Genomic DNA, 17,322 nt, shown 5'->3' with positions numbered 1-17,322 from the left:
GTCTGTGGACATGGCACCCAGGGAATGGTGCTGGGAAGGGCAGGATGGAAAGGAGCTGCTCAGGAATCCAGAGCAGCAGTGGAGTGGGAGCTGGTGCTGCTGCCTCAGTCACACCCTCCTGGACAGTCTGTGCAGTGATAATATTCCTACTTTCCTTCCTGAACCTGGGGTTGGAGGAGAACACGAGTCTTGGCATTGATGGAAAGGGGAACTCGAGGGAAAAACTGCTGTTTGTGTCCTTAGAGAGCAGTGGGAAGAGCCTGGGAGAAATCCTGGCTGGCTGAGGGATCCTTGTGTCCCCTCGGGAATAAATCCCTGCGTCTCCTCAGCCCTGCTGGTTTGCAGTAGCGTTTGTACACCTTTCGCTGCAGCTGTGGTTCTTAATAACTGGAAGTCCAGGGATTCTGGGCGATTCCCATAAGTTCTCCTGTTTTGTAGGAGCTGCACGGTGAGGTCAGCATTCTGAGGGAGGCCCTGGCACAGCTGCCAAGGGCAAGGAACGTGGAGCATCCCGGGGCTTCTCCCGCCCGAGTTTCTCCCGGAGCGTGCTGCGTGTCGTGCCGGATGTTTAACCCGGGTTTGGGGTGTTCTCCTGCAGTCCCAGCTCTAACTGCTGCCCCCGAGCCCCGGCCTTGCTCTGTCCCAGCACTGAACCTGGCAGGTGGGTGTGCTTTTCCAGCCCTTGAATCCCACGGGCAATCCCAGATTCCCGGAGCTCCCCGAGGCACAGCCTGGCCTCCCTCCCTGGGAGCTGCACCTCAGTCTGCCTGGACCAAGGCCATCCTGTTTGAGACTTTATTCCTGTTGCTTTTCCTCTTGCAGGTAGTTGGCGAAAAGGAGAGAGCCAGTAGGAAGTGAAGCCACTGGAAGGCCTTATCCCAGTCCAAGGTTGGATGGGAGTAACTGGACCTGTTGAATTCCCACTTCCCTTTAAATCAGTGCAGAGGAAGCAGATTTTAAACCATCATTCCATGAACTTTCACCAACTTCATGACTCTTGCAAAAGTTTTCAATGTTAGAAATTCCTGAGCTTGTTTTCCAGGCAGGCTTGGATTTGGATGTTATTCCTTCCTTTTAATTGAAGGAATAACTCTGATTTTCTCTCTGATTTTAGTAAGGGAATATTTATTTATTCCAATTTTCCATCCTAATTGGAATTTTTGTACCTTGTAGAGCACATTTCCAAGGAAATTTACCCAATTAATGTTGGTAAATCAGCAATTGTCCAGCACCATCTCCACAAAATTCTGTGATTTCCCAAGAAAACTTTGAAGTATTTATTTGCCACGATTCGTCTCTTTGTAAAGTTCAATTTACTGCATTTTTAATTACATAAATGCCATTAAAACCTGAATCCAGGCCTAGCTGCTGTTCCTTGGACACAAGGGGCTGGTTCTTTCCTACCTTGGCACATTTGGATGTTTGTGCAAAATGAGCTTCCCACTAAAATAGAATTTGTTTCCAAGCAGAAGTGGGAATTGTCTAGAAAACCTTCTGTTCTGGGGGGCACTGGGTTTGTTTCCCTTATTGCTGCATAATTGAGGAAAGCCATGGCGCTTTTTTAGGCAGTGGCAGGAGGTGAGAGCTGCGTTTATTTAATTTTGTATTTTATTTTTTGTTATTTTTGTATTTTTGTGCTCTTTTGTTGTGGTTTTTCATGTTGCGTTTTGTGGTTTTTCAAAGACTTTTTCTTCAGTTTTTTAATTTTTATTTTTTTTCTTTAGCTATTTATTTACTTGTTAAAACTACTTTTCGTTTTTTATTTTAATTTTTTGTTTAAATTTTTTTTCCACTTTTTTGTTACTTTGAAATTTTTTTCTTTTGGTATTTTAATTTTATTTATTATTTTCTATAGTTTTGGTTTATTTTTTCATGTTTTCTTTGTTCCTTTTTTTTTTTCCCCATACTCTTTCTTTCCCCGGGCGCCTGGGGGTTTGGCTGTTGGCAAGAAAGATGAGAAATGACCTCGGTGCCCGCTGGACGTCCGGATGTCATAGAGAGCGCAGTTGGCAAAAGCTCTGTATTTTCTGCTCCATAAAACTCCTGAAGGGAGAAAGCTGTGACCACCGTGGTGCCGTTTTTTCCTTTCCAGCCCCGACCAGGTCTCCTCCTACCCGTGCACAGTGTTACCAGCAGCAGCCTGCTGTCCAGGCTGTCGAGGCGTATTTCAGAGGGAGCAATAAAAACAAAGTAGACATTTTATTTTGTAACTCTCCGACCCTGCTTGTTTATTAGCAAAGAAATCCAAAACAAAGCGAACAAAAAAAGAAAACCCCCAAAATAAACTCCCCCGCAACCCACCAAAAAAACCCCATACAGATAGAGAAAATATGCCCATATTATCTAAATAAAGATTAAAACTTTACCCCTTAGAAAACCAGGCTCATTTAATTCAAATTAATTGTGTTTCTGATGTGTTAGGTTAATGAATTCATCTAGTGTAAAATATCGTTTAAAATATAAACAAACGAATTTAAAAAATAATGAAAAAGAAAAATAACAAAAAGTATAGGATATGAAAAATAATATCAATAAAAAATACACAATATATTATTACTTACTACACGTTTTATAAATATATTTAATATACATAATATAAACATCTATAATGTACATAATCATATTTAAATGAAATGTATTATTATTTATAACATTACATAATAAATAAATTATTTTATATATAACTTTCTATATTTAATATCTATAATAAATATAATAGTATAATAAACATAATACATGATGTATAATGTACATAATATAAAAGATGAATTGTAATGATGAATGTAAATATCAGAATCACAAAGATAAAAAATATTGAAATAGAGCCTGAACGAAAGGCTTTTTTTTTCGGTCTGGTTGCTGGCAGGGCTCTCGCAGGTGTGCTCGGGGGTCTTTTGGGCCATTTATTCCGGAGGCTGTTCGCCAGGGCATTCCTGGGCACGTTCGTTTATGCCTCCGCTCCGCGCCGCCGCGCGGCAGTGCTGCCACCCTGTGGGCAGAGAGCGGTAGTGCAGCTGTCCCTCCCGCCCGTCCCGCCTGATCTGTGTGGCAATGCTGCCACCCTGTGGGGAAAGAGCGGTAGTGCAGCTGTCCCCCGTGCCCGTCCCCGAGGCGCGTGGCAGCCCCGCACTGTGAGCTCGGGGGCGGCGCTGCCGCCCGCCCGCAGCTCGGGGCCGAAAGGGAGGGAAAAAGGCAAGGAGCCCGGGCGCGTGGCAGCCGGCTGCCTGCGCGCGCCACCCGGACCCCGGAGCCGTCCGGGCGCGATTTTCCGCGGCGTTTGCGGGTGTGCGGACACGGGATGGGGGCGCAGCGGCGCCGCGGGCTGCAGTCCATTCAGTCAGGCGCTTGTGGGAGGAGCCGAGGGGGCATTTTAGTGGGTTCCACTACCAAGATGGCGGCGAGACGCGAGGCGCCCGACCTTCCAAAAAGGGCGGCCAAAAGGGCGGGAAAAAATAAGGACCCTATAGGCGTTTAGCCAGACGCCTGCACAAAAACCCCGACTACGGCGCCGCTAGGGCGCAATTTTCCGCGGCGTTTCCAGGTGTAGGGACACCGGTCGTGTGCTCAGCCGCGCCGCGCTTGCGTTTGGATTCGCGGATTTAGTCAGGCGTCTGTGTAAACACCTGGCGGAGGCCTATGCCGAGCCGCAAAGAACATGGCGGCCGGGACGGAAGTGGCCTCAGCCGCAACAAAGATGGCGGTAAGGAAAAGCGGAAGTCACGCGACGCCCCTCACAAAATGGCGCCCAGGCGCGAGGCGCCCGACCTTCCAAAAAGGGCGGCCAAAAGGGCGCGAAAAAATAAGGACCGTATAGGCGTTTAGCCAGATGCCTGCACGAAACCCCGACAACGGCGCCGCCGGGGCGCAATTTTCCGCGGCGTCTCCAGGTGTGCCGACACGGGCCGTGTGCTCAGCCGCGCCGTGCTCGCTTTTAAATTCGCGGATTTAGTCAGGCGTCTGTGTAAACACCTGCCGGGGGCCTATGCCGAGGCGCCAAGAACATGGCGGCCGGGACGGAAGTGGCCTCAGCCGCAGCAAAGATGGCGGCGAGCAAAAGCGGAAGTCACGCGACGCCCCTCACAACATGGCGCCGAGGCGCGAGGCACCCGACCTTCCAAAAAGGGCGGCCAAAAGGGCGCGAAAAAATAAGGACCCTATAGGCGTTTACCCAGATGCCTGCACAAAACCCCGACTACGGCGCCGCCCAGGCGCAATTTTCCGCGGCGTCTCCAGGTGTGGGGACACGGGCTGTGTGCTCAGCCGCGCCGCGCTTGCTTTTAAATTCGTGGATTTAGTCAGGCGTCTGTGTAAACACCTGCCGGGGGCCTTAGAGGTGCCGCAAAAAAGATGCCGGCGGGACCGGAAGTGGCCTCAGACGCAACCATGATGGCGGCAAGGAAGGGCGGAAGGCTCGTGGGGCTCGTCGCGGCCGAAAATCGCCGAGTGCAGCTCACACCCTGCAATGGCAAAAGCTGTTTTATTAAAACTCAGCCGAGAATTTTCCTCTTATTTCCAGGTCACAGGATATACTGAGGCTGAGAGGGATCCTAAAATCTGACTCTCAAGCGGACGGACCGTTTGAGAATCGAACTCAGCACCTTGGCATTACCCGGACTCTGCTCCAAGCAGCTGAACCAATCTCTGCATTATGGGGATGGACCTCCATAGGATGGCAACGCTTGGCCCCACTAAGGTAAGTGCAGTGCCGCCTTCTCTGCCAAAGCTGCTTCACACACCAGCCCCTGGAATGGCTCAAGGGCAGAAGTGGCTGGCAGCTCACGACAGCACAAAGCTCTTCCAGTGACGCTGATTTCCTGTCCTTTCCAGGATTTACCCAACAGCTGCCGTAAAAGTACTCACACAAAGTCTCTTTCCGGGCGGAAAGGAGCAGGACAAGTCCTGAGGCTTCCCTTCTTCCACGGCCAAAGCTCTGCAGAGAGGCAGGGCCGGTCCCACCCGCACAGGGGCGTTTCCTGCAGGTGAGTGTTGCCGGGCCAAACTGATGGCAGCTGCTGAGGCCGGGGCTGCTTTTCTGGCCGGAGGCCTCGGTGCCCCCCCGTGCCGCCTGCAGTGTCCCTCGGGGTTTCCTGCAGGTGTCCCGGGTGCCCGGAGGCGCAGGGAGGAAGGAGGCCGGCAGCCCCAGCGGGGCCAGCAGCCCTGGGATGATGTGCAGGGAGGAGCTGTGCCTGCGGGGCCCCGCCCGTGGCAGCGGCGGCCAAACGCAGGGCCCGGGGCCGGGCTCGGGGCTGGCACGGACACGGCCCCGGGGCTGCCGCGGCTCCTCGGCCAGGGGCTGCTCCCGCCGGGCACGGGGAGATGCTGCAGCCCGGACAGAGGCACCCACAGCCCAAGAGCTCCCCGGGGAACAGCTGGCATTGCCCGGGAACGGCGGCTCGGGCTGTCTGCAGAGGGGCTCAGACAGCAATTCCCACCTCCCGGAGCTCCCACACAGTTGCCAGGGATGTCCTGGCCACCCCAAATCCCCTCCCTTTCAGCCTGAGGACATCACCCGTCGGCAGCATTAAAGCCAAGGCGCTCCTCCCTCACAGAAATTAAATCCAGAGCAACGGCCCTCGGAGATGCCTCAAAATCAAAGGTTTGAGTGGGATGGAGTTTCGTTTGGATGAGGTCTGGACTTTTCCAGGGAGCCGGCCGGAGTGCAGAAGCGATGGAAAGCTTTTGCAGGTGGGTCCCACTGGAGGTGTGCTGAAGGCAGGGATGGGCGTCCCTTGCCTGAGGGAAAGGCACTTGCAGAGGCCACTGCTGGGGCTCGGAAAGGAGCTGAGCTCCTGCAGGGAGCTGTGTCCTCCCGAGGGCACAGGGGCTGCCTCAGCACAGGCCGGCCAGTGCCTTCTCCTGCTCTGAAACATCACCTGGAGCCCGAGCTCAGGGGGGTGGCTGAATTCCAGGGAAATCTGACAGGTGACCCCCAGGGGGTGAGGGTTATAATTAACCAAATCTATGGAATAGAAACCTATCCTGTCCCCATCCTGCTGAGCTTCCTTGGAAGCTCTGCTGGTTCCTGACACGTCTGGCATTCAAGCAGCAGCTCTGTGTGGGAATATCCGTGCTCCGTGAGGCACTGTGAGGTTATTGCAGCAGGAACTGAGCAGGGAATTCGGGGCCGTGGGTATAATTCATCTAAACTAGCAAAGGTGACAGTGAACCCCAAATCTGGGCACCACACAGAGAACAATCTTTCTGCTGCCCTGTCAGCTCAAGCCCCTGGGCTGGGAAGTTTTGGGAGTCAAACATATGGAATGATAGAAGTCACAGCAACTGGTGTCACCCCGAGGGACAGTCCAAATCCCAGACAATTCCTCTGCAATCCCCTCGGGGGGAAAACACCCTCTGTCTGCCAGGAGCCCTGGCTCTGTTTCTCCTATCAGCTGTGTTGGGCTTTAAGAACTTGAAATAACTTTGAAGCCAAAGAAATCACCTTTTCCTACTGGTTTGATTGTTGTGTTTGTTTTTTGTTTGTTTTTTTTTTCTTTCAGATGCTGGACTTGCTTCTGTGGATGTGTGCTGAGCTCTGGCTGCAGGGGACTGTCAGGCCTGAATGGCTGTGAGTTTGTGTTCTTCTCGCTGGGGAAGCGGAAATAATTATTAATTAGACTGCAGAAATGTTTTCAGAAACCTTTCCCCTTTCCTGCCCTTTGCTGGTGGATCTTCTCTTTCTGCCTTTGACTTTACAAAGCTGTTCCCTGATGTCATTTCCCCTGCCTGAATTCCTTGCAGCTCCTAGCTGGGAAAAACTGGGATGATGTCCTGGGGGTGTCCTTAGGGGAGGACAGAGGTGAGATTTTTTGCCTGTATTTTTCTAATATTTTCTAAAATTTCAGGGAGCTGCTGCTGCTGCTGCTCCTGCTGCTGCTCCTGCTGCTCCTGGTGCTCCTGCTGCTCCTGCTGCTGCTCCTGCTGCTCCTGCTGATCCTGCTGATCCTGCTGCTCCTGCTGCTCCTGCTTCTCCTGCTTCTCCTGCTGCTCCTGGTGCTCCTGCTGCTCCTGCTGCTCCTGCTGCTGCTCCTGCTGCTCCTGCTGCTCCTGCTGCACAAGTGGAGCCTTGTCAGCGAAGACCTGCACCTGCAGGAGGCCCCGCAGGCCCTGGCTGGGAAGTGCCAAAACAAAGAAGTGATCAGTAAGTGCTGAACTGCTTCCAGGAGGGCGTATTTTGTTGCAGCCGTTACAGACCAACAGTACAAGTGAGGCCAACTGCTCTGGAAACAGTACTAATGCCTTCTGCCAGCCTGATGGAGCTTGAGGGAGGAGGAAAGGAAATGGCAAGGCATTTTTCAGGTCTTCCTTGGGGTGAATTCTAAGCTTAGCACAATTGGGAAGCTTTGAGGAAACACAGTTTAAAAAGGGGAAGAGTTGTAAAATGAAACTTAGTTGCCAATCTCATGTCAGGCTCTGAAAAATGGTCTTCTTGAATCAAATCTCAGAAGAAATAAGCGGTGCCTGGAGGCTCTGTGCTCAAAGGTTTGAATGATTCTGAGTGTGGATGGGGATCTGAAAGTCACGTGTAAGTAAAACCAAAAAATACATCAAGCAAGCAAAACTGCAATAGTTGACTTTTCTTGTTGTCATCGTTTTGGAAGAAAGGAAAAATATGGGGCGAGAGGTGAGAGCAGGATCTGCAAAATCTCGGAGTTCTCCGCGTCTCCCTGAGGCTGAAGCCGTGTTTGCTGTCAACGATGGCAGAGTGGAAGATGCTAAAGACTGAAAACTTGGGGTTTTCCCCCCTGAATCCCAAGGCTCTGTCAGCAGCTGTGCCCTGTCTATCTCTTCAAGGAGTTTCCGGGTTTAGGAAGGCTTTTCCGTTCTTCCGCATTTCTCTAGAACTCCACTCCAAAAGAACGGTGCTGTGTCCGTGTGGTGTTGGTGACTTTGTGTGAGTTGCTGTATTAAAGCCAATCGTTGGTAAGGGTTCTGAGCCTGCCTTGGAGAGCCCTTGGAGGTGGCAGCTCTTCTTTAATTTCCCTTGGTTCCTTTCATGCCTTTCAGTGATTCCTGCGAGGTGCACTGCAGTCTGCCTGAAGCCAGCACATCCTGTCCGTGTTTGAACTTGACTCCTGTTGTTTTTCCTCTTGCAGGCAGTTGGCAAAAAGAGGAGAGAGCCAGTAGGAAGTGAAGCCCCTGGAAGGCCTCATCCCAGTCCAAGGTTCCCACTTTTCTCTCTGACTCCTGGGTAATTACCTGGCCAGAACTGGACACAGACTGTCCCTTTGATTTCCTGCCTTTTCCAAGAAATCCTTGCTGTCAGCCGGAGTGTGTTCCTGGTCTCCTCCTCCTCCTCCTCCTCCTCCTCCTCCTGCTCCTCCTCCTCCTCCTCCTCCTCCTCCTCCTCCGCCTCCTCTGTTTGCCAAGGTGAATTTTGGTTATTGCAGGAATTCTGCCCAGAAATCCTGGCTGGCTGAGGGATCCTTGTGTCCCCTCTGGAATAAATTCCTGCGTCTCCTCAGCCCTGCTGGTTTGCAGTAGAGTTTGGGCACCTTTCGCTGCAGCTGTGGTTCTTAATAACTGGAAGTCCATGGATTGCTGGGTGATTCCCATAAGTTCTCCTATTTTGTAGGAGCTGCACGGTGAGGTCAGCGTTCTGAGGGAGGCCCTGGCACAGCTGCCAAGGGCAAGGAACGTGGAGCATCCCGGGGCTTCTCCCGCCCGAGTTTCTCCCGGAGCGTGCTGCGTGTCGTGCCGGATGTTTAACCCGGGTTTGGGGTGTTCTCCTGCAGTCCCAGCTCTAACTGCTGCCCCCGAGCCCCGGCCTTGCTCGGTCCCAGCACTGAACCTGGCAGGTGGGTGTGCTTTTCCAGCCCTTGAATCCCACGGGCAATCCCAGATTCCCGGAGCTCCCCGAGGCACAGCCTGGCCTCCCTCGCTGGGAGCTGCATTTCAGTCTGCCTGGACCAAGGCCATCCTGTTTGAGACTTTATTCCTGTTGCTTTTCCTCTTGCAGGTAGTTGGCGAAAAGGAGAGAGCCAGTAGGAAGTGAAGCCACTGGAAGGCCTTATCCCAGTCCAAGGTTCCCACTTTTCTCTCTGACTCCTGGATAATTGCCTGGCCATAACTGGACAGAGACTGTCAGTTTGATTTCCTGCCTTTTCCAAGAAATCCTTGCTGTCAGCCGGAGTGTGTTCCTGGTGTCCTCCTCCTCCTCCTCCTCCTCCTCCTCCTCCTCCTCCTCCTGTTTTTGCCAAGGTGAATTTTGGTTATTGCAGGAATTGTGGCTCTTTTGTTCCACTGAAACTTGCCAACTCTGCTGAGAGTTTCAGATGTCAAATCCAAGTAAGATTGGAGTTTCTTTGCATTGGTACTCCCACAAAACACAGATCATTCTTGGATAGGAGTAACTGGACCTGTTGAATTCCCACTTCCCTTTAAAATTAGAGCAGAGGAAGCAGATTTTTAATCATCATTCCATGAACTTTCACCAACTTCATGACTCTTGCAAAAGTTTTCAATGTTAGAAATTCCTGAGCTTGTTTTCCAGGCAGGCTTGGATTTAGATGTTATTCCTTCCTTTTAATTGAAGGAATAACTCTGATTTTCTCTCTGATTTTAGTAAGGGAATATTTATTTATTCCAATTTTCCATCCTAATTGGAATTTTTGTACCTTGTAGAGCACATTTCCAAGGAAATTTACCCAATTAATGTTGGTAAATCAGCAATTGTCCAGCACCATCTCCACAAAATTCTGTGATTTCCCAAGAAAACTTTGAAGTATTTATTTGCCACGATTCGTCTCTTTGTAAAGTTCAATTTACTGCATTTTTAATTACATAAATGCCATTAAAACCTGAATCCAGGCCTAGCTGCTGTTCCTTGGACACAAGGGGCTGGTTCTTTCCTACCTTGGCACATTTGGATGTTTGTCCAAAATGAGCTTCCCACTACAATAGAATTTGTTTCCAAGCAAAAGTGGGAATTGTCTAGAAAACCTTCTGTTCTGGGGGGCACTGGGTTTGTTTCCCTTATTGCTGCATAATTGAGGAAAGCCATGGCGCTTTTTTAGGCAGTGGCAGGAGGTGAGAGCTGCGTTTATTTAATTTTGTATTTTATTTTTTGTTATTTTTGTATTTTTGTGCTCTTTTGTTGTGGTTTTTCATGTTGCGTTTTGTGGTTTTTCAAAGACTTTTTCTTCAGTTTTTTAATTTTTATTTTTTTTCTTTAGCTATTTATTTACTTGTTAAAACTACTTTTCGTTTTTTATTTTAATTTTTTGTTTAAATTTTTTTTCCACTTTTTTGTTACTTTGAAATTTTTTTCTTTTGGTATTTTAATTTTATTTATTATTTTCTATAGTTTTGGTTTATTTTTTCATGTTTTCTTTGTTCCTTTTTTTTTTTCCCCCATACTCTTTCTTCCCCCGGGCACCTGGGGGTTTGGCTGTTGGCAAGAAAGATGAGAAATGACCTCGGTGCCCGCTGGACGTCCGGATGTCATAGAGAGCGCAGTTGGCAAAAGCTCTGTATTTTCTGCTCCATAAAACTCCTGAAGGGAGAAAGCTGTGACCACCGTGGTGCCGTTTTTTCCTTCCCAGCCCCGACCAGGTCTCCTCCTACCCGTGCACAGTGTTACCAGCAGCAGCCTGCTGTCCAGGCTGTCGAGGCGTATTTCAGAGGGAGCAATAAAAACAAAGTAGACGTTTTATTTTGAACTCTCCGACCCTGCTTGTTTATTAGCAAAGAAATCCAAAACAAAGCGAACAAAAAAAGAAAACCCCCAAAATAAACTCCCCCGCAACCCACCAAAAAAACCCCATACAGATAGAGAAAATATGCCCATATTATTTAAATAAAGATTAAAACTTTACCCCTTAGAAAACCAGGCTCATTTAATTCAAATTAATTGTGTTTCTGATGTGTTAGGTTCATGAATTCATCTAGTGTAAAATATCGTTTAAAATATAAACAAACGAATTTAAAAAATAATGAAAAAGAAAAATAACAAAAAGTATAGGATATGAAAAATAATATCAATAATAAATACACAATATACTATTACATACTACACGTTTTATAAATATATGTAATATACATAATATAAACATCTATAATGTACATAATCATATTTAAATGAAATGTATTATTTATAACATTACATAATAAATAATAAATTATTTTTATATAACTTTCTATATCTAATATATATAATAAATATAATGGTATAATAAACATAATACATGATGTATAATGTACATAATATAAAAGATGAATTGTAATGATGAATGTAAATATCAGAATCACAAAGATAAAAAATATTGAAATAGAGCCTGAATGAAAGGCTTTTTTGTTTCGGTCTGGTTGCTGGCAGGGCTCTCGCAGGTGTGCTCGGGGGTCTTTTGGGCCGTTTATTCCGGAGGCTGTTCGCCAGGGCATTCCTGGGCACGTTCGTTTATGCCTCCGCTCCGCGCCGCCGCGCGGCAGTGCTGCCACCCTGTGGGCAGAGAGCGGTAGTGCAGCTGTCCCCCTCCGCCCGTCCCGCCTGATCTGTGTGGCAATGCTGCCACCCTGTGGGCAAAGAGCGGTAGTGCAGCTGTCCCCCGTGCCCGTCCCCGACGCGCGTGGCAGCCCCGCACTGTGAGCTCGGGGGCGGCGCTGCCGCCCGCCCGCAGCTCGGGGCCAAAAGGGAGGGAAAAAGGCAAGGAGCCCGGGCGCGTGGCAGCCGGCTGCCTGCGCGCGCGACCCGGACCCCGGAGCCGTCCGGGCGCGATTTTCCGCGGCGTTTGCGGGTGTGCGGACACGGGATGGGGGCTCAACCGCGCCGCTGCCGGCGGTCCATTGAGCCAGGCGCCTGTGCCAGCAGCGGGGGGGCACCCCAGCGAGTGCCCGCACTGAAGATGACGGTTCGACCGGAAGTGGCTTCAGCCTCAACCAGTATGGCGGCGAGGAAGGGCGGAAGTCTTGGCACGCTGCTCGCAACCTATTGTAACCGAGTGCAGCCGAAAATAGCCGAGGCGTGACGAAAATCGCCGACTTTCGGCCAGCAGCCGGACTCAGCCGAGGGCAGTTCGGGGTGATCCCGGACCGGTGCCCGCCCTCCCTGTCGCTTCCTCGGCCGGCGGTTCGAAGGCGATGTCGGGGGCCGCTGTGCCCGGAGCGGGAGCACTCGTTGTCGCTGCTGGAGCCGGGCGGCGGCCGGCCCGACCAGCAGCAGCGGCTGCTTTCTGTTCACACTCAGAATGTCATTCCTCACCCCAGTTATGCTATCACAATTACTTCATTTTTGATCTGCAGTTACAGCCACATTTCTTGAAAGCTGCCCGGAAAACCTGGCTGGGACTCAGGTAAAGAAAGGGAGACTGACCGGTCACACCCCGCGGGGCCGCCGGCAGCGGCTCGGGAGCGCCGGGCGCGGGCCCCGGCTGCGGCAGTGGCGGCCGTGAGGGCTGTGCTGACAATGGAGGAGGGCGGGAGCTGCCGCAGCGCGGTTGAAGCGGAGCGGAGAACGGCCGGTCCCGGGAGAAGCCCCGAGGACGGCGGTGGCAGCCGCGGGGGGCGGCCCCGAGCGGAGCCGGGCCGGGAGCGGGCGGCCGGGGCTGCGTGGGGCGAAGGCGGTCCCGACGCGGGCACGGAGCCGGGGAGGAGCAGCGGGGCCGGCTGGGGCCGCCCGGCGGAGCCTTTCCTGGGAAGCAAAACCTGCGGTTTCTCCCACCTCGGCCCCGTGGCGAGGGGCAGCGCAGCAGAAGGGAGCAGCACCTGAGCGGGTGGGGCAGTGCTGGGGCGCAGGGAAGATGCGGCTGGGGCAGAGCTTGCAGGCTTCTTACATTTAAATGAACGTGGAAAGCTGAGAGAGAGGTAGTATAAAAGCTCTGTGGGTGCTCGGACAGGTGAGACGTGACTCAGGGGAGGGAGTCGCTTTCCTGAGCTCCTGAAGTTCCATTTGTCTCTCTCAGGAGCAGATGTGAGAAGTTTCCTGTTTGGAATTGGGCTCCAAAAGGAAGGAACCTGAAGCTGCTTCTTTTGATAAATCCATAAGCATGGGAGGCTGTATGAAGCACACTGTTTTAAGTAGCCAGTAACTTCCATGGATATTTTAACTTTTAAAAATGGTGACTTTTAATTCCTCTGCACACTGATGATTTGGCTGTCCCACACAGGTTTCACTGAGGCTGTGAATTGCAATCCCGACCATCTTCCGGTTTCTGGTGCTTAGGGCTGTGGCATTTGGTGTGCAGAAAACATCCCAGGCTGTCCACCTAGGAACTGTATGGGCATTTCCACAGTTCCTCAGAGTGGGAAAAGGCCAACAGGGTGGTGGTGGGACCTCTCTTTCTCCCAGGCCTGGGCATCCTCAAGACACCTCTAGATTGGTTTTTAAGTGTTGTTTTTTGTTTTCCAGCCCAGGACTAAGCTGGAGAAAAGGTGGAGAGTAGCAAGTGGGACTGCCATGTTAAGATCCATCCTTGGATTCCAGGTTCTCCCAATGGGTTTGTCCAAAGAAAGGAGGTGTTTGCGGTACCTGTTTGTTCACCTGTTGAGCTTGGAAGAGATGCTGAGCATGAAATTCCAGGGAAGCTGCACTTGTGTAGTGGCTGGAGTGAGAAGCATCTTGCCTGTCTTTCCCCACTGGTGTGCTGTGGTCATTTCCTCTCTGGGTCCTTGTTTCCCTCTTTGTCTCTGTATCCCTCTGTCCTTGCCATGTGTTTGGCACTCTCTCTTTTTCTCCATCTTTCTCCACGCCTCGTGTTCATGCTTATTCTCTGTGGCTTTGTGGTGCTCCCCGTGCCACTGTTTCCCATGGGATCCTTGTGTCCTGTTTGCTGTCCCTGTTCTTTTTTAATCCCTCTCCGTCGTGCTGCCCATCAGTGTACAGAGGCTGACTGGAGGGAGGTTCTTGTGCTGCAGGTTCCGTTCAGGAGGCTGGTGTGATTCAGCAAGCCCACAGTTTGAATTGCCCCCTCCATGTGGTCCAGCCAGCTGTGCCCAGTGCCCATCCTGGAGTGCCTTTTCTGTCAGCTCACCCGCCATCGTGCTGGAGACTGTCAGGCAGGTGCTGGGGTGGACGAGGGGAGGGCAGGGGGCTGAGGTGCTGTTGTTGGGCAGGGCTTGCTCTTTCACCCACACCGAGTGGTGGCCAGGCTCAGCTGAGCACAGCAACTGGTGTTGGAGAGATGATGCCTGTCTCGTCTGTCTGAGCTGCCCCAAAGGCCGAGGAAAGGGCTGAGGCTCTGGTGGTTTGGCTGTACGAGGCCCATGGCAGCACAGTCACCGCCCGGCTCCAGGCCTCCCTCCCCGTTACGGAGGCGATGCTGTGAGTCCCTGCAGAAGGGCTGGGGCATGTGGCGATGGAGATCAGTCCCTTCAGCCCTGTGCTTTGTCCCCCAGCTGTGACCTCCTGGAGCATCTGGCTGTGTGGGGCCACCTGCTGCTGAAGCCACAGGGCCTGAGGCTTTCCTTTGCAGCCTTCGTGTGCTCTCTGACCTCCTGGTCCTCCTGCAACCACCCAGGCCAACACTGTGAGCTCAAATCACAGACTGAGCTGTTCCCCATCCCGAGCGTTGTGCAAGGCAGCAGTTCCAGGGAACAGCAGTGTCCCCATGTCCTGCACCCAAGTGTTGCAGAGACGCGCTTGAACAACCCCGCTCCTCAGGGAAGGAGGACAGCTGCCCACTGCCCAGCCAGGGTAGGTGGTCTTGAGCGAGTTCTGAGTTCTTTAAGTGTGGACAAAGGTGCAGAAAGGCTGGTGTGCACAAGTTCTGCTCCAGCCATAGAGGTGTGGGGAGCAGCAGCTTCCACAGTGACTCCTGTGTTGCAGCCTTCATCTTGCCTAGCAGTGAGTGTAGAAACACACTCTACTCCCTTCCTTCTCCCTCTGCCTGTCCCTTGCACCACCCTTGCAGAAGAGGAAACACAAAAAAATCAAGAGGATTATGTAAAAACAAGCTGGAGCCTGTTTTTTTAACTTGTTTCCAGGTAACTGCACTGACCTTCCTCCTCCCAGGGGCTTTGTTGTAGTTGCTCTTTTAGTGTCTGCCTCTGAGCAGCATCTCACTCCTGGGACTGGGGAGGCTGAGCTTACCTTTATTTTTTGGGGATGAGGTGGAGGGGAAGTCTGCTTCAGCCCCTGTGGGGAAGAGACTGGGCACAGGGATTTATCCTTCCCATGAAAAGGCACGCACGGTGATTTCTACACAAAATACTTTATTAGTCAACTAAAAGCAGTGGATCAGCAGCCGGAAAGGGAAGAGGGAGAGGAAAGAGTCAGAGTCCAGCACAGCATGTGGTTTTCACCCTTTTCCCCTGAAATGCCTGTGGCCGGCCATAAAAAGCCCCACCACCAGGCTCAGCTTCTCCCTCCCACACTGGCAGGGTGCAACAGTAGCAAAGAAGCGTGAGGACAGGTACAGGGCAGCTCCGTCTGTGGCCAGGCCCTGCCTGAGCTCCTCTTGGCCCCTTAAATGTCCCTCAGGAGGTGGCAGCAGGTGACACTCACATGGCAGGGGCTGCACCTGGAGAAGGAAGAGGGAAATGAGGAGTCAGAGGGCATATCTGGCTCTGCCCCATGGGCTGTGGGAGAGCTCCCCACAGCCCCCACAGGGACTGCCAGTCTCACCTTTGGCCCTGCGAGCAGATGTCCAGCAGCTTCTTCTGACACTTGGAGGCACCTCAGGCAAGGCTGGAGCAGCAGTCACTTTCCTCCTCCCATGAGCACGTCCCTTCCTTGGCCCTTCAGCTACTGGCGATTGAAGGAGAGACAGGAAGACTGATTCAGTGATCAGAATTTGGTTTCACTGAGGTTTTCCAAAAGCTTGTATACCATTTCAGGAAGGTTAATAGTTTCTACTACAATAATTAGGTTAAAAGATCATACAAACAGCTCATGCATTTTACAGCATCTTTTTCGTAGGGGGTTGATTGAATCTCTCCTCTTCCCATAAACAGGTTTAATCCCATCTTCTGTAATCTCAAAGTTCTGTTTGTTCCTGCCATGGCATCCTGGTTATCAAACCAAGCCTGCAAATGAATGGTGAGCGGTCTGGGGCAGATGGAGGGAATGGCAGGGCTGTTTCAGAACTGCAGAGAGAGGACGGAGATGTGGGGGAGCTGCTGGTATTGCAGCATCCCTTCCAGCATCCCCTTCCCAGCGTGCCTCCCACAGCACCTTCCCCTGCAGAATCCTCCCTGCTGCCACCCCTCCGGGCGCCTCACCTGCCAGCAGCACCTGGAACTTGTTGGCCGAGAGCATTGCAGGGACAGCTGTCATTTTCTCACACTCTGTCCCGCACACTGAAGGTCAGGTGCACCACGGGCTCATTGACCTCCTGCAAGTCGCTGGAGCTGAGGGTGTAATCCACGTGCCAGCACACTGAGCCCAGCTGGGTCAGTACGGTGGGGAGTGGGATGGTGTCAGCACCCCGGTTCACTCCAGCATGGTGATTTACACTGACCCCCACACTCCTGTTAAGACCCAACACCCCGCTCACACCTCAGGCTGCAGGCACTGAGCCAGTCCTGGAAGGGGCTCTGCTTCTCCTCAAAGGAATGGCACAAGGCGCTGGCATGCTCTGCTCTTGAGGGGAGACAAGAGAAGAACCCCTCTGCTCACACCAGACCTGAAGCTGCCAAACTCCACCAAAGCACCTGGGGAGGCCCCAGGGACTGATGGACAGAAGGGAGGTGACAGAGGACAGCACAGCAGCCAGCCTGCCCTCCATCTGGATGTGAAGGCAAGGCTGGGAACTGTCAGCAACATCCCAGCACGCCTGAGGAACCTTTGGGCAGCCCCAGCTGCTGCAGGTCACCTGACAGAGACTCACCATCTACCCAGTGCTTGGCCGCGCTGGAGAGGATGAAGCCGAGGACAGCAATGGTCGCCTTCAAATCCCCCGACTCTGCAGACGGGAGGGGGGGTGAGCTCTGTCACCTTGGAAAGGCATCCCCAGACACACTGCTGCCCATGCCTGGAGCATGGCTCCATCAGGGGATCGTGGTAAGGACAGCCGTGCTCACCTAACTTTGCATCTAAGGGCAGCTTCGGGATCTTGTCATACTGTGGGAGAGCAGAGCACCACGGTAAACACCAGCTAACACACTCACTATCAGTGTTAACACTAACAATTCTTACCTAAATATTAATACTAATAACATATACATAATATACGCATATTATTACTACTAGAAGAGGCCGGTAGTGTTCTTAACGCTGAGGCTTGCATGAAGAACACGAGATTAAATAATGTTGCTGATTATGCCATTGTAGTGTTGAAGCGCTTGACCCCCCCTGCGGTGAGCAGCGGGCCCGCAGCAGGCGGGGGGCGGGCACTTGAGTATCTTGGCCAGGGTGCTGATCCTCCCAGCGCTGATCTCGGCCAGCACCCA

The 17,322-nt window shown here is 51.8% G+C and overlaps 3 long non-coding RNA genes across 3 annotated transcripts; 2 read left to right on the top strand and 1 right to left on the bottom strand.

The window, feature by feature from the left end:
- Nucleotides 1–815: 815 nt before the first annotated feature.
- LOC136305358 (uncharacterized) lies at nucleotides 816–2,063 on the top strand. The gene is made up of 2 exons (XR_010725284.1): nucleotides 816–888; nucleotides 1,954–2,063. It is a non-coding gene; the product is annotated as an uncharacterized lncRNA (long non-coding RNA).
- Nucleotides 2,064–12,193: 10,130 nt separating this feature from the next.
- LOC136305356 (uncharacterized) lies at nucleotides 12,194–15,972 on the top strand. Its single transcript, XR_010725282.1, has 3 exons — nucleotides 12,194–12,287; nucleotides 13,343–13,989; nucleotides 15,886–15,972. It is a non-coding gene; the product is annotated as an uncharacterized lncRNA (long non-coding RNA).
- Nucleotides 15,134–16,225, bottom strand: LOC136305355 (uncharacterized). The gene is made up of 4 exons (XR_010725281.1): nucleotides 16,153–16,225; nucleotides 15,815–15,957; nucleotides 15,557–15,679; nucleotides 15,134–15,452 (listed from the first exon to the last, which is right to left on the bottom strand). It is a non-coding gene; the product is annotated as an uncharacterized lncRNA (long non-coding RNA).
- Between the last annotated feature and the right edge of the window lie 1,097 nt (nucleotides 16,226–17,322).

Source organism: Chamaea fasciata, unplaced genomic scaffold (assembly GCF_029207755.1).
Source record: "Chamaea fasciata isolate MVZ Bird 193981 ecotype frontalis unplaced genomic scaffold, bChaFas1.0.hap1 SCAF_375, whole genome shotgun sequence".
In the NCBI taxonomy this organism is placed as follows: domain Eukaryota; kingdom Metazoa; phylum Chordata; class Aves; order Passeriformes; family Sylviidae; genus Chamaea; species Chamaea fasciata.
The sequence above is the reverse complement of the archived record's forward strand: the minus strand, read 5'-3'. Positions and strand labels throughout refer to the sequence as shown.